Source organism: Oryx dammah, unplaced genomic scaffold (genome assembly GCF_014754425.2).
Source record: "Oryx dammah isolate SB20612 unplaced genomic scaffold, SCBI_Odam_1.1 HiC_scaffold_6, whole genome shotgun sequence".
Taxonomy (NCBI): Eukaryota; Metazoa; Chordata; class Mammalia; order Artiodactyla; family Bovidae; genus Oryx; species Oryx dammah.
The window spans coordinates 3,139,255-3,156,313 of NW_024070190.1; the positions used below are offsets into that span (position 1 = coordinate 3,139,255).

At 37.1% G+C, this 17,059-nt stretch overlaps 1 protein-coding gene across 1 annotated transcript in view; it reads right to left on the reverse strand.

Moving 5' to 3' along the window:
* LOC120865400 (muscarinic acetylcholine receptor M3) overlaps positions 1 to 12,400 on the reverse strand; it is a 390,390-nt gene extending 377,990 nt beyond the window's left edge. The window contains exon 1 of the mRNA XM_040242676.1: positions 12,298 to 12,400. The gene's annotated coding sequence lies outside the window, so the exon portion shown is untranslated. The remainder of the gene's footprint in view (positions 1 to 12,297) is intronic.
* Positions 12,401 to 17,059: the final 4,659 nt, after the last annotated feature.

Sequence of the window (17,059 nt, forward strand, 5' to 3'; positions counted from 1 at the left end):
GAGACATTACCATAATCTGTTTAATGTATTTTTAATGGGTTTAATATTCAGAGCATTTCAGTTGATTTATTTTTCTGCATTATTTGGTATGATTATACAGTTTTGACATTTTAATTATTATTCAAATGCTACATTTTTCAGGTAGTTAGTACCTAGGGTTGGGACCCAATGATAATTACTTTGTCAACAATTTTCCTTTGGCAGATTTATTTTTGCTGCCTACAATGAGCAATGGAAAAAGGCAAAATTAGGACTGAGGCATTACCAGTTTTGCTCCACCTCAACACTCTTTCAACTCACTGTCAAAAGTTATTAGACAAACTTCTCTGGTGGTCCAGGAGCTAAGACAACATGCTCTTAATGCAGGAGGCCCAGGTTTGATCCCTGATCAGGAAACTAGATGTCACATGTCAGAATTAAGAGTCCATCCCACACACTGCAGCTAAAAGGTCCCGTATGCTGCAGCAAAGATCAAAGATACCTCATTCTGCAACTAAGACCCCATACAGCCAAAAAAAAAAAAAAAAAAGCTGTTAGATATTATCATTTGACTATATTATTAACTATATTTTTTCATAAAAGCTAAATTCAAAAATGAATTGAGAACAATTGCAAAATCTTCTGTGGCATATTTGTGTGTCAAGCACTGATTTTTACATCATTTGGGAAAAATCATGAAAACCATATATTCAGAGTTAAAAAGAAGGTAAGTTTTCAAACATGAACCTGTGCTTCATGGAAGAAAGAAGTATTTTTTAAATGATTGCTTTGTTATAATGTTTTCATCTTATCCCAGAAGAATAGCCTGCTTTATCTATCATGGCAGTCAAAGTAAACAGAGTTTAACATCCACTTACTCACTGAACTTAATAAAGAAGTCATTATATTATATCCAAAAATCACTAAAAATGATTGGCTCACTGTTGAGTTGGAAAACCAGCTTATCACAGTGCATGCAAGGCTGACACTTTGTTTTTCCAGGTTTTGAATTGTTCCTTTTGTCACAAGCTCTAAGTACACATCTGATATTAAATTATACTTCTTATTAAATAAAGCATTTGAATCAATAACTGGTTCTATAACCAATTTTCACGTGATTAGGTAACTTGCCCATGCTATTTCACAGTTCAACAACACAAAGAGAACTTTAACTTGGATTTTAGAAATTGCTTCCATTCCTTCAATTTAATCTTCTCCCCGCAACCCGCCCCACTTTCGGTCTCACAGGGTTCAAGTTTTCCGTCCTTCATCAGCCGATTGCACTCTCAATGCAATCTGATGGTGTACAAAATAGTCTCGGGAGTTTCTCCTTCAGATTCTGACACATCTACAAATATTCTTAAAGGGATAAAGAAAATAAGATAGCAGACACATGAACCATTGACTAAAACAATGACTGAGATAGTTTATAAAAATTTCCCATTCCAGAAAAGATTAAAATACAAACTTTTGGTGAGTAAGAATTTCAAACTCTGTAATCTAAAACTATGCTTTAGAAAAACTTTAAAGCAAGAATTCTTTTTGCTACAAAAAGGTCATTCATTTAAAATCAAATTTATTACTATTTGTGCATATATATATTTAATGATACATATTACCATACATTTATATGTACACACATACACACACACACATATATGCATAAATACACGCATATTCTACTTCCTTTCTTTCCACAACTCCTGCCCTTCACTTCCCAATTGCAACCTAGAAATATAATCTCCACGAATACAGGAACTTTGTTTACTGTACATAACTCAGGGCCTACTACACTGAAAGAGGTCCATTAATATTTATAGCATGAGTACATGAGACGCCTGAGTTCTTCAATTTCAAGTATTTAACTAACATAATTTAAAACGTGATGTTCTTTCCAGGTAATTTAATCTCCTTAAATTTCAAATGACTTCAAAATATTGTAATTATCTTCTTTATTAAACAACAGGTATAAAAAAACATGGCTTCTTCAAAACTATCTCTGCTTCCTAGGCTTATTTGTTTTTAGACTTTTTTTCCTTCAGATGAATTGAGTGGCACATATAAGAGACAGTAAAACACTGGTGATCTCTGTCCACCATATAGATAAGCCAAATGTAAGAGAAATCAGAACAATTCTTTGCAGATAACTGAGCTCAAAAGAGAAAGAATTTGATGGGATGCCTGGTGGACATACGGCTTCCCTGATGGCTCAGCGGTAAAGAATCCACCTGCCAAACAGGAGACACAAGATATATGGGTTCAATCCCTGGGTCAGGAAGATCCCCTGGAGAAGGAAATGGCAGATGGCAGCCCACTTCAGTATTCTTGCTTGAAAAATCCTGTGGACAGAGGGGCCTGGTGGGCTACAGTCCAAAGGTCTGCAGAGTTGGACATGATTGAGCACACACGCTAGTGGATATAATACACTTATTAAGGCCAAGAATGTTAGTTTTCACCTTGTGGAATCAATCAATTATGCTACCACACACACTCACATTAATGTGAAAAAAAAAATAAGATGTAATAAAACATGTTAAAGATATCTGACTTTAATGGTAAACCATTCAATCTTAAAAACGGTCAATGCATTCTCCTGAAAGACACCTTCCTGTATCTGCTTGAGGACATGTCTCTAATAGATCCAGATTCTCATTTTTATCCATATCAATTGCTGGAGAAGGATAGAAGGGGAAATCTTTAATCATGTTATAATTACTTTTCAGGATATAAAAAAAGGCACCGTTTAAAATCTGAAGCATATTTTTAATATATAATTAATATATAATTTACTTTTTGAAAGCAAAATTAGTTTTCTAATTCCACATATGAAATATCATGTGCCTCCATATTTACATGCCATTCTACAGTGGTGAAGCTGTCACAAATTTAGGTTACATAAATATGCATATAAATTGGTAGTGTACCCTGCTCCTTATGTATTTCCTCCTTTGTAAAATGAAGACAAAGCCATGTTTGCAGAGATGTTGTGAATATTAAAGGATGCTGTACAGTGAAACCCCACTGCACAGTTACTACTTTAGTAGATGGTAGCCATTATCAGCACTATCATTAAATTTCAACCTGCAACTCTAAGTCCTTCAGCTAAAAAGAATGTCAGAAATGGTCACCAAGTTGCTGCAGTTTGAAGACACTAACAAAGCCATCAGGAAACAACCTGGAATTCACTCAAGTGTTACCTTTGGACATTAAAAACAACAGCAACAAAACCTGAGTCTTTCAAATATATTATTCTTGCTGCATTACTCTACTTACTGAGTGTATCCAAGCTTTAGTTCAGGGATAATGCCTACATGACTCCATTATATTTCTGCTGACACAACTGGATGAATATTCTTAATGTAGGATTCATTCAAACATTATCCCTTTTTGCTTAAAGCATGTCAATCTAAAATAGCTCACATATTGAGAACTGGAGTACCCTGTCAACCCATTTTCCTCTCCTAAAGATGTCTTTATTAGCCTAATGCTTCCCACTTATCTCTCTATAGCCATCTGTGAAAGCTGAATAGCTTGAGATAGCCTGTGCTACTTATAAGTCTTAGCCTGTATCGACTCCTGTGTCTATGACTGAAGTACAGTAAGTAACAAAGATGAAAGTCGAGTGTTTCCATAATGATTTAGTGGACTTAACAGTCTTTCCTGTTAAAATGGTACTATTTGAAAATAAATAGTTAACCTAAACAATTTTAAGTCCTCTTCCAGGTGATATACGGTTACTGAAATAAATTTCAGATGAAATTTCAGTTGGCTATATTACAAAGCCTTTTTGCTGATTGACATAGAGGGGTTTTGGGATTTGGTTATTTTTCCCTCAATTTTTAAAAAAACAGTTTGAACCTATAGGAACCTACTATTTCTGCTTTCTTGACTATGCCAAAGCCTTTCACTGTGTGGATCACAAGAAACTGTGGAAAAGTCTGAAAGAGATGGGAATACCAGACCACCTGACCTGCCTCCTGAGAAATCTGTATGCAGGTCAGGAAGCAACAGTTAGAACTGGACATGGAACAACAGACTGGTTCCAAATAGGAAAAGGAGTATGTCAAGGCTGTATATTGTCACCCTGCTTATTTAACTTATATGCAGAGTACATCATGAGAAACGCTGGACTGGAAGAAGCACAAGCTGGAATCAAGATTGCTAGGAGAAATATCAATAACCTCAGATATGCAGATGACACCACCCTTATGGCAGAAAGTGAAGAGGAACTAAAAAGCCTCTTGATGAAGGGAAGGAGGAGAGTGAAAAGGTTGGCTTAAAGCTCAACATTCAGAAAATGAGGATCATGACATCCGGTCCCATCACTTCATGGGAAATAGATGAGGAAACAGTGGAAACAGTGTCAGACTTTACTTTTGGGGGCTCCAAAAATCACTGTGGATGGTGATTGCAGCCATGAAATTAAAAGACGCTTACTCCTTGGAAGAAAAGTTATGACCAACCTAGACAGCATATTCAAAAGCAGAGACATTACTTTGCCAACTAAGGTCTGTCTAGTCAAGGCTATGGTTTTTCCAGTAGTCATGTATGGATGTGAGAGTTGGACTATGAAGAAGGCTGAGCGCCGAAGAATTGATGCTTTTGAACTGTGGTGTTGGAGAAGACTCTTGAGGGCCCCTTGGACTGCAAGGAGATCCAACCAGTCCATTCTGAAGAAGATGAGCCCTGGGGATTTCTTTGGAAGGAATGATGCTAAAGCTGAAACTCCAGTACTTTGGCCACCTCACGCGAAGAGTTGACTCACTGGAAAAGACTCTGATGCTGGGAAGGATTGGAGGCAGGAGGAGAAGGGGACGACAGAGGATGAGATGGCTGGATGGCATCACTGACTCGATGGACGTGAGTCTGAGTGAACTCTGGGAGTTGGTGATGGACAGGGAGGCCTGGCGTGCTGCGATTCATGGGGTCACAAAGAGTCAGACACGACTGAGTGACTGAACTGAGCTGATTATACTTAATAGATACATTCCTCCCTTCTCAAGTGAAATTAATGGTAGATACTTTTCATGAATATGATACATATACACACAAATGTGATATGCATTATAAATATAATAAAATCTTCGGGAATTGGTGATAGACAGGGAGGCCTGGCATGCTGCAGTCCATGGGGTTGCAAAGAGTCAGACACGACTGAGCGACTGAACTGAACTGAATAAAGCCTTGAGAAGTACTTTATTTTTTCTTACTAATTTACATGGAGGAAATCATGCTAGCCTCAGTCAAGATGAGATTAAGTATTTTTTATCAGTTTTGAAATGTTGATCTAAAAATAATATGCTTAATGATAAACTACTAAGGAAGTTACTATAGTCAGTTATATAACTTGTACAAACGATATAACCATCATGGTACATTGCAAGTAGCCACTTTTCATTTTTCTGGTTATTTTTAACCATGTAAATTAATAATAATCTTACTGAGGAAGATAAGGACTACCCTCAATAAGGCAAGAATGGTAGGAAAGATGTATGCTTCTGTGGATTGAATGCTCCTTTGTCCCCCAAGTTCATGTTAAATCCTAATGCTCAGTGTGAGAGTATTTGGAGGTTGGGCCTCCAGGAGGTGGTTATTAGGTTATGAGTGTGGAGCTCTCATTAATGGGATTAATACATTTAGGATACAAAAAAAGAGGCTCAAGAAATTGCTTTCAACACTTCCACCATGTGAGGACACAGCAAAAAGATGGCTTTCTAGGAAATAAGCCTGTACCATACATGAAATCTGCCAGTGCAGATATTGGATTCTAGACTCCAGAACTGTGAGGAATAAACTTCCATTGTTTATATGAGCTACTTAGTCAATGGTGTTGTTTTCGCAGCTTGCATGGACTGAGATAGAAATATCAACCAATAATTGGAAAAAAAGTGAGTGTAGTCTACCAAAGAGGCGTGTACATAATACAGGGGTGAAAGAAAAGAGAGTAGTTAATTTTAAAAGGAGGATTAAGGAAGTTTTCATAGAAGGGAGAGCATGTCAAATGAGTTTGGAAGGACAAATTGGAGTTTGATAGGCAGTATCCAGAAACAGGAGGAGGCTTGTGGTGTCACACATGTAAGGCTGGAGTGCTTCTAGGTTGGGCTTGGCCAGCAAAAAGGTGGAGGAGATCACAGTAGACAAATGAAAGGGGGCCAGGTAAAACTCCTTGAGGCATTCACAACTCATCTTATTCCACTTCTGGTTACTCTGCAGTAGTTATTCAAATTTAATCAACTCTTCTGCTTGTCCCTGAATACCTTCTGCTCATTCACAACTGTGAATCAGAGGTTTACACTATTCCCCTTATCACAATGATGTTATGCTTAGAATTATTACCTGACTGAGTAGACCTATTCTTAAAGCTCCATTGATAATCACTTCAATCTCCTGTCTCCAATTTAGAGGAAACTTCAGTTCTGAATGGACTTCCTTGGTGGCTTAGATGGTAAAGTGACTGCCTAAAGTGTGGGAGACCTGGGTTTGATCCCTGGGTCAGGAAGATCCTCTGGAGAAGGAAATGGCGACCCACTCCAGTACTTCTGCCTTCTGAATACCCTACGTCTCCTCAAAATTCTGGCACTTCTGTCTAGTTCTTAGAGATACCTTTTTATCAAGTACTAGACTGACATCATGGCATCTGGTCCCCATCACTTCATGGGAAATAGATTGGGGAAACAGTGGAAACAGTGTCAGACTTTATTTTTCTGGGCTCCAAAATCACTGCAGATGGTGAGTGCAGCCATGAAATTAAAAGATGCTTACTCCTTGGAAGGAAAGTTATGACCAACCCAGACAGCATGTTGAAAAGCAGAGACATTACTTTGCCAACAAAGGTCTGTCTAGTCAAGGCTATCTTTTTTCCTGTGGTCATGTATGGATGTGAGAGTTGGACTGTGAAGAAAGCTGAGCACCAAAGAACTGATGCTGTTGAACTGTGGTGTTGGAGAAGACTCTTGAGAGTCCCTTGGACTGCAAGGAGATCCAACCAGCCCATTCTGAAGGAGATCAGCCCTGGGATTTCTTTGGAAGGAATGATGCTAAAGCTGAAACTCCAGTACTTTGGCCACCTCATGTGAAGAGTTGACTCATTGGAAAAGACTCTGATGCTGGGAGGGATTGGGGGCAGGAGGAGAAGGGGACGACAGAGGATGAGATGGCTGGATGGCATCACTGACTCGATGGACGTGAGTCTGAGTGAACTCCGGGAGTTGGTGATGGACAGGGAGGCCTGGCGTGGCAATTCATGGGGTTGCAAGGAGTCAGGTACAACTGAGTGACTGAACTGAACTGAGACTGACATCTAAGTCAGAGTCCTTTAGAAGGAGGCTTCTAAATTCACAAAAAATGTTTAATATAAACATCACAAATCTATAAAGACTATGAAAATAAGTAAGGACACATGAGCATCTGTCTGTCCAGTAGGGCTGGTATTCCAACACCATGATGCTGCTTTTTTGTTTTGTTACATGCGAAATCCTAATATGAGAGTTCAAAATATGAATGGTGGCCACGCTGAAGGACTGAAAGCATGGGATAAGGCAGAGTCCAGGAGAAGCAGGACAGAAAAGCACCAGAGACGTCAGTGTATCTGGTCATCTAGGATCCCATGCAGGGACAGCAAAGCACCAGTCAAGCCTAAGCCCACATCCACAGTTGTGGGCTCTGACCTAAGAATCTACCTCCAAAAGCCTTTACCCTCAAAGCTTTCTCCACAAACATGATTTTCCTAGTCAGGTGCAAACTTGATAAAAGCTAAAGTTATTGAAGAAATAAATAAGAATAAAGGAAACTGTGTACAGAAGCATTCAATAATGTTATAATCCAAGTTATGGACAAGTCGGGTTCTGTTTACTTTGAAATACTCTCTGGAGGCTGATATGGATGGATACAGAGATGGACTGAGAGAACATCACCATTGTTTCAGATGGTTTATAACTAACACGTGAGGGAAACAGACTCAGCTTTCTGTTCTGAGTGATACATAGCAGCCAGCCACAATCCACTCCTGGATTACGGCCCCAATTTATCAGTACTTCCCATCTTGGAAAAAAATCATGACTCATTTGTCTCGTTTATTCTAGATGAATAAATGTACCTTTCTAAAAAAACAAAAAAATGAAAATAGTCACCCATTTCAACCACTGAATTTTGTCCAACACAAGTCCAAAAGAAAATATTATAAATTTTTTCATAATAAGAACAAGTATACAATCTGTTCTAGAGCATAGGATTATTAAAATGAAAGTTCAAACTCTCCTTCTCCACCACTTTGTGACACGTATTTTATTTTTCCATCTCCTTTCTTTCTTCCCTTTCTGTCTGGAAAGTCATTTTAAATGTACTAACATCCCAATCTGCCTAACAAATAAGGAGCTGAGGAACCAGAGATCAAATTGCCAACATCCGCTGGATCATGGAAAAAGCAAGAGACTTCCAGAAAAACATCTACTTCTGCTTTATTGACTATGCCAAAGCCTTTCACTGTGTGGATCACAATAAACTGTGGAAAATTCTGGAAGAGATGGGAATACCAGACCACCTAACTTGCCTCTTGAGAAACCTGTATGCAGGTCAGTAAGCAACAGTTAGAACTGGACATGGAACAACAGACTGGTTCCAAATAGGAAAAGGAGTACGTCAAGGCTGTATATTGTCACCCTGCTTATTTAACTTATATGCAGAGTACATCATGAGAAACGCTGGGCTGGAAGAAGCACAAGCTGGAATCAAGATTGCCGGGAGAAATATCAATAACCTCAGATATGCAGATGACACCACCCTTATGGCAGAAAGTGAGGAGGAACTAAAAATCCTCTTGATGAAAATGAAAGAGGAAAGTGAAAAAGTTGGCTTAAAGCTCAACGTTCAGAAAACTAAGATCATGGCATCTGGTCCCATCACTTTATGGGAAATAGATGGGGAAACAGTGGAAACAGTGTCAGACTTTATTTTGGGGGGCTCCAAAATCACTGCAGATGGTGACTGCAGCCATGAAATTAAAAGATGCTTACTCCTTGGAAGGAAAGTTATGACCAACCTAGACAGCATATTGAAAAGCAGAGACATTACTTTGCCAACAAAGGTCCATCTAGTCAAGGCTATGGTTTTTCCTGTGGTCATGTATGGATGTGAGAGTTGGACTGTGAAGAAAGCTGAACGCCAAAGAACTGATGCTTTTGAACTGTGGTGTTGGAGAAGACTCTTGAGAGTCCCTTGGACTGCAAGGAGATCCAACCAGTCCATTCTGAAGGAGATCAGCCCTGGGATTTCTTTGGAAGGAATGATGCTAAAGCTGAAACTCCAGTACTTTGGCCACCTCATGCAAAGAGTTGACTCATTGGAAAAGACTCTGATGCTGGGAGGGATTGGTGGCAGGAGAAGGGGACGACAGAGGATGAGATGGCTGGATGGTATTACCGACTCGATGGACGTGAGTTTGGGTGAACTCCGGGAGTTGGTGATGGACAGGGAGGCCTGGCGTGCTACAATTCATGGGGTTGCAAAGAGTCGGACATGACTGAGCGACTGAACTGAACTGAACTGATTCCCTGTTAGGCTTAAAAAACAGTCAATGGATTTCTGTTACGTTTATTTTTTTCTTCTTTTTTATTTTTTTTAAATTATGAAAGTATGATAATTCGTTTATAGAAGACTTGGAAAATGCAGAACAAAGTTACATATAGTTCTACTCTTTATTACAATTATTTTTAATTAGAAAAATTAAGATTTTTAGTTGGAATTTCAATATCAAGCTCTCAAAAATTAATAGAATGAATGGACAGAAAAGTAGAAGGATATAGTAGACCTAAAAGGCACTATGAACCACTTCAACATAATTAAGATTTATACAATTTTCATACAACAGCAGGATATAAATTCTATTTAGTTTCCCAGAGTCTATAAACCAGGAGACAAGGAACCTATCCAGGGATATAAAACAAAGGGCAAAAACTTCATGGTCTAAGGATATTGAAATAATACAGAGCCTGCTCTCTCATCACTGTGGAAGTTATGTTAGAAATCAATATCAAAAGATATTTGAAAATAACCTATATATTTTCAAATGCAGTGGGTCACTTTCGTTTTTTAATCATGATGTCATATTTGTTGTTTGTACTTGTAATTTGATTGAAATTATCTGTTTGTCTTTTTTGAAATTCTGGATCAGACAGAGCAAATCATGTAACTGGACACATTTCTTAAAGTGCCCTAAATATAACATATGGCAAGATACTTTCAGAAACAGAGAATCTCTGATGCATGTTATTTTACAACTGCATTACATAGTAATCTGTGAATATACCTTCAAAATTCCCAACAAAGGTGCCAGATATTGTGTTAAACCATCTTAACAAAAGCATTATGGAGTATATTTTAATTATTTCCATTTTATTTCTCAGAAACTAAGAATGCAAATAGTTCAGTTACTACTTTAGATTTCACCATTAATTCATAAATGGTTTTGAACCTAGGGCTTTCTGATTCCAGAACCTATACTTAGCACCATAATCCCATGCTTATACAGTGAATAATAATCACTAATGCTGACTGATTACCTACCAAGTGTCACACAGTGCTGCTGCTAAGCGCTCAACCAAATTAACTCATGTAATTCACACAACAATCCTATGAAATAAATACTCATTATTAGACCCATTTTACAGATGAGGAAACTAAGGCAAAGAGCAGTTAAATGACCTGTCCAACACTGCAGAGATGGAAAATGATGAATCTGGGTTGCAACCCCAGGCAATCTGTCTCTAGCCCCGCCTCACCCCACCATACTTAAGCATTATGCTACAATACAAGCAAGTGACTGCATGTTACCTGTTAATTAAGATTTTTGTCTCACTTATATGTAAAAATTTTATCTGTGTAGTAAACCATTGCCTCTCCAATGGTAATCATTTCCAATTTCTGGAAAAGAACTTGCAAACCACTTTTATTGTACTGGCCTGATTATATAATAATTCATTCAACTTTAGTGGAAAAGTCTTTCTCTGTATTACTAAATACATTTGTCAAAATTTTCGTTTTCAGTTTTTTATTTTAAGCAGACTAATGCTACATTCTGTTGGCTAAAGGGGATGATCAGATGAGGTGTTAAAGAGATTTCAGGAAACAATAATTTTAACATATTAAAACTGAATGAGTAATATCTAACTGCATTTCTACATTGTCCTCTTGGTATCCTGAAATGAAATTACCCATGAAAAGTATCTTGTATTTTGTCTCATCTAAGTATAAAACACTTAAAAATAAATTCTAATGGAGTAAATATTCTGGAGATCAGAACTAGAAGCCTAATTATTATGATTGATGGGGATTTGTGTGTGCAAGTATATACGAGGAACATGTGCTCCTTAATTAATCATAACTTTCTCAAATACAAAAAAAAATTGGGGTCATTAATTTAAGTATAATCTTATCATTTATCTCTTAGGTGAATAACATATAAAATGTTTGACTCTATTAACCAATTTTATTTTATTTATTTATTTTTTAAAAGCTGATCCTTTATTTTTTTATTTTTTATTTTTTTTTTACTTTAAAATTCTGTATTGGTTTTGCCATACATTGACATGAATCCTCCACCTTCCTACTAGTGGTGTTAGTGAGCCACAGATATCATCTATTTTTATGGGGTTTTACTGTTGATAATTTCACATTCAGGATCTCATTTATCCTTTAAAGCAATCTTATGAATTAGGCAAAGCAGAATGTCTGCCTCTCATTACATAGATGAAGAAACTGGGTCCTAAAGATTTAAGGGACTAGTTAGATGATAAATGTTGGAGCTGGAACTAAAATTAAGGAAATTGAGTAGAATTTCCTTTCAATGACACCATAGATATCCCATGTCAATTACCATATGATACCTGTGTAAGTGGAAGTATATCAGATACCCTATTAGGAGCAACAGCAATAAAATTGACCTTTTTCAAAATATTAAGCTAAATAAGATACTTCTGTCTTACACTGCAAGATTTATATGAGATGACAGAACCAAAAGTCACTGAAACTTTCCAGTGACTACTTTCATTCAGTTAAAAGAGAGGTAAAATTCTATACTTCTGAATTCTGCCTATTTAGATATACTTACATTACCATATATATCAAAAAGTAAAAATATATGATAGGTGCATCTAAATGTACTTTTTCATTTTTCAATTGGTTGGTACATAGACTGTCTAGCCATGTTTCATAATAGGAGCACCAATGCACATGTCTTACATACTTTTTGCAAGATAAATGCATACTGTGTCAAAAATCTCAATATATAACCACACAAATGATACTGAATAGAGAATGACTTACTAGTGAGGAGCCTTGGTGGTATACATCATGATGGGAATGGGTATAGTTCAGTCAATCCACAGTCCACTGAGAAACTCGTAACAGAAATAAGTGCCATCACTGTTCAGACCTAAGCAGACACGCACAGAAAAGACAGTTAGTCAGTAGATATCATTTTGTACCATTTGCACAAGAGCATCTTTACAACCTTCAGCATTAAAAAACAAAAAGATGCCTGACAAGCAATCCAATGAAAGGGCTTTAATTTATACAACTCTGTTAATGAGTAGTATAGCAGTGGAACCACACCATGTAAATCAGTAAAGAAGTAAAAAGTTTAGTGATTAGACATTATATAGTGATTAAGAAGTAATATTTTAGTAGTAAACTGTATCACATTACTGGAAGTTTATAAATTTACCAATAAAAACTTAACCCAAAACACCTAACATTCTGTTGTAAATTTGAGGGGGGAGGTTATATGCTAAGCACTTGTAGCATGTCTGTGTGTAAAATTTCATTTAGTCTTGACAACAGCATTGCAATGCAGGCAATCCCCTCATTTAACAATATTTAAGGCTGCGAGTAGGGCCCTATTCTGTAATTTATTCTTCTTTTTCATAGCACATGGAGTATGCCAGGCACACACTTCTTCCTATGCTAACTTGTGCTCCCTATGACTTATGGTATGAATAACAGATATCATCCAGTCCCATCACTTCATGGGAAATAGATGAGGAAACAGTGTCAGATTTTATCTTTTGGGGCTCCAAAATCACTGCAGATGGCGATTGCAGCCATGAAATTAAAAGACGCTTACTCCTTGGAAGAAAAGTTATGACCAACCTAGATAGCATATTCAAAAGCAGAGACATTACTTTGCCTACTAAGTTCCATCTAGTCAAGGCTATGGTTTTTCCTGTGGTCATGTATGGATGTGAGAGTTGGACTGTGAAGAAGGCTGAGCACTGAAGAATTGATGCTTTTGAACTGTGGTGTTGGAGAAGACTCTTGAGAGTCCCTTGGACTGCAAGGAGATCCAACCAGTCCATTCTGAAGGAGATCAGCCCTGGGATTTCTTTGGCAGGAATGATGCTAAAGCTGAAACTCCAGTACTTTGGCCACCTCATGTGAAGAGTTGACTCATTGGAGAAGACTCTGATGCTGGGAGGGATTGGGGGCAGGAGGAGAAGGGGACGACCGAGGATGAGATGGCTGGATGGCATCACCGACTCGATGGACGTGAGTCTGAGTGAACTCCGGGAGCTGGTGATGGACAGGGAGGCCTGGCGTGCTGCGATTCATGATGTCGCAAAGAGTCGGACATGACTGAGCGACTGAAGTGAACTGAACTGAACAGATATCAAGACGATTATAAAAACAGGTATCACTGTTTCACATTTAGTATCCTAGAAAACAAACATGGTATTCTACTCATCTTTGTATGTCAAAATGTAAGATCTTTTGGGTACACACAGATATTTGTTGATTAAGTAAATGAGTGACAGCAACAACAAAAGTAGAAACTGAAAAAGAGAAAGTCTCAAGTCACACTTTTGTCAATTATTTCCTTTATTTACCAGAATTATCTTCCTGTTTGCAACATAATCTCAAGAGGAAAGGTTAAGAAGAATAATCTAAAAATCATGTGGATGAAGTTCAAATATATATCATTAAAAGAAATACAAACTATTAAGCAGTCAGTTTAATTTAGTTCAGTTGGAGAGGTTTCTGAAGAACAAAAAATGTAAAATAACAAAAATTTTCCAGAGAGAGAGGAAAAAAAAAACACAATCCCTCTTTCATTTCTAGATTAGATACTAACTGCTAACAAAGTCTAAGCACCTTGCCTGTGACCAGATCGCAAGGGGGGAGGACCCACAGATAGAGGAGAAAATTGGTAGAAACTGCACGATCACAAGAAACTACGAAGTGCTGCTCTGCACTGGAGATGCTGTAGTGAAAGCAGTCAGACTGGAGACCATGATGGTCAGATTCCAGTTTACCCTGCAGAAGAAACAAGCATCCTGCCTGTGTAGAGCAAGGGCTGGCAAACTGTAGACTGCTGCCTGTGAGCTAAAAATGGCTTTCACATTTTTAAATCATTGGAGGAAATCAAAGGAATCATTTAAGTGTAAATTATTTGAAATTCAAATTTCAGAGTCTATAAATAACATTTTATTGGAATACAGCCACAACATCTCACGTATATATTGTCTCTGGTTACGTTTATGCTATAACAGTAATGTTGAGAGGTTGTGAAAGAACAGTAGGACTTGAAAGGCTAAAATATATTTACTATTTGACCCTTTACAGATACCATTGGCTGATTTCTGGTCTAGAGAATTATTAGTTCTCAATTTGGAAGGGATGATATTAAAGAAAGGGGATGCTTTACAGCAGATTGGAAGCAGGGGCTGGGAATCCATTTCCCTATATAGATCCAGGGCAATGCAGTATTATGAGTATAGCAGGGCTTTTTCTCGGGGGACTGGGGGGCTTCCTGGAGGAAGTACCAGAAAGGAGGGTAGATTCAGCCATACTCAGTCTGGCATACAGGCTGGACCAATGAGGATGGATGGAGAAATCCGGCCACCAGAATAAATATTATTTTTCAGTATGACAGAATGAATTTCTCATGACGCAAATCAAATCTCCAGGCTCTGATTCTCTCCCTGTATGTGCCAGCCTCTAGAAAGCCAGATAACCAGTTTTTTTTTTTCTTTTTTTGGTTTGTTTTTTGTTGTTTTCTTGCTGAAGATCTCAGAAAGATTGTAAGAGAAAACAGAGACATCCTAAAGCAGGTAAAAGACACTCCATCGATCCCATAGAAAAGCAAATAGTGGGTCATATCTAATAACAGATAAACAGGGGATGAACCAAAACAAAACAAAGCATAAGAACTATATTAAAAAGAATCTGCTACATAATACATGAAAATATACGGAGAAGAAGCATTTTCATTTGAAGGATATCAAAGAAAAGTTAAAAATAAGTTTTCTAGAACAACCACTCCAAGCTTTTGATGAAGTTTGAGACAATACAAAATAAAATTCCAAAGATTTATCTTCAGAGAAGTTAATTAAACCAAAACAAATGAAAAGATACTTAAGTGGTTTCCCATTTAAATATTAATTGCATCTTGATAACAAGAAAAGGGGTTTTGATCTCAAAGCCTTGGGTCTGAACATCAATTCCACTATTTTTCTTGCTGCATGACCTTGGACAACTGACTTTCTATTCAAAGTCTTATTTCCATCACTTCTTAAATAGGGTTATTCTGAGAACTGTAGGACCAAAAATGCATAAAATGTCCAGCATATTGCCTGTCACATAGGAGGCACAGGATATTTGCCAGCTTCCTGTGTACTTTCTGACCCTGCTTACTTTCTCACCCTCTTACCCTAACACTAATCATCTACCACAGTCATTACGGCTGTAGGAAAATGGTAGGTCTCTTTCATGTTGTCATATTTGAATTTGCATCTTGTTTTTGCTGGGTAGACTATACCTTTTAAACTTTGGATTCCTCTCTATTTAACTGGTAAATTGGTATTTACTTAAAAATTTAATTCAGAAATGAATCCTGCAACCTCCTTAATCACTTAGACAAAAAATATACAGCCACAACATTTTGTGTATAAACCTATTTTTATGATTAATACTGTATTCTTTTTTATTTACATGTGTCTTTCCCAGGAGGCTATATCTTGGCCAAGTGCATTGATATGATACATCAAGATGACCAACTACGGCTCCTGTAGAAGACAGACATGTGAACACATACACCTGCCTACCTTTCTGCCTATTCACTGGCCCTGATGCTAGTTGAACAGACTAGACTTCATGCCAGATGCAACCTGGAGTCAAGAAGTGACTTCATAAATGCTTGGTCATAATAGGCTTTATTATTTTTTTTAAAGAACAAATAAAGAATGAAAAAAGAAGAATGATGGAAAGATGGTGAGGATTTGGTTTAAAAAAAAAAAAGGACACAGCATATAGTTGCTGATCCTGACTACTTAATTATCCTGGAAATCCATATAGAAATATGCACAAAATCATACAAATATCTTCATTTTATACGGTTGGTTAAATCATTTTTAGAAGTAGTTCCCAAGAACAATCTTCTCCCATATCTTGAAAATTTACCATGTGTCACACTCTGGTAGATACAACCTATAAGTCAGTTGTTATTATTCTTATTTTTTTCAGAGGAGAAAATTGAAAGTTAGGAATCAAAATAGAATTTTTTTCTTGATTGATCATCACACAGGAAGGTGAGACCTAAGTCTACCAAATTAAAGTCAAGGTGTTCCACATAACAAACCAAGCATGGTCTCTACTTTGTAAAAAGATGTGCTTAACAGAACACTCATTGTGTAAACAGTTGGTAAGTGCTAGGTGTTATAACTGCTATTATTAATACCATGACCTAACAAAAGGGAACTGCTTTAACACTATGGAATGCTGTATTGTTAAATATATTATGCTCTATTGCCATAATAAGTATGAAAGTTAATGCTAATATAAGGAAATGTGTACATGAATGCAGAATACAAAATGTTATATACAGGCTTATTAAAATTATAGGCAATTTCATGTAGGGTAGGTTAACAAAAATTATAAGACAGTGTGATAAATATAATAAAATTGTGCAACTATAGGTCACTTATTTGAACTTCATCAATTTATTTGAGAAGATGCAAATCTGCTTGAGTTCAAGCTTATGTTTTAAAAAGCAGATAATGTGTGTACATTTCTGAAAGTGGTGGTAACATCC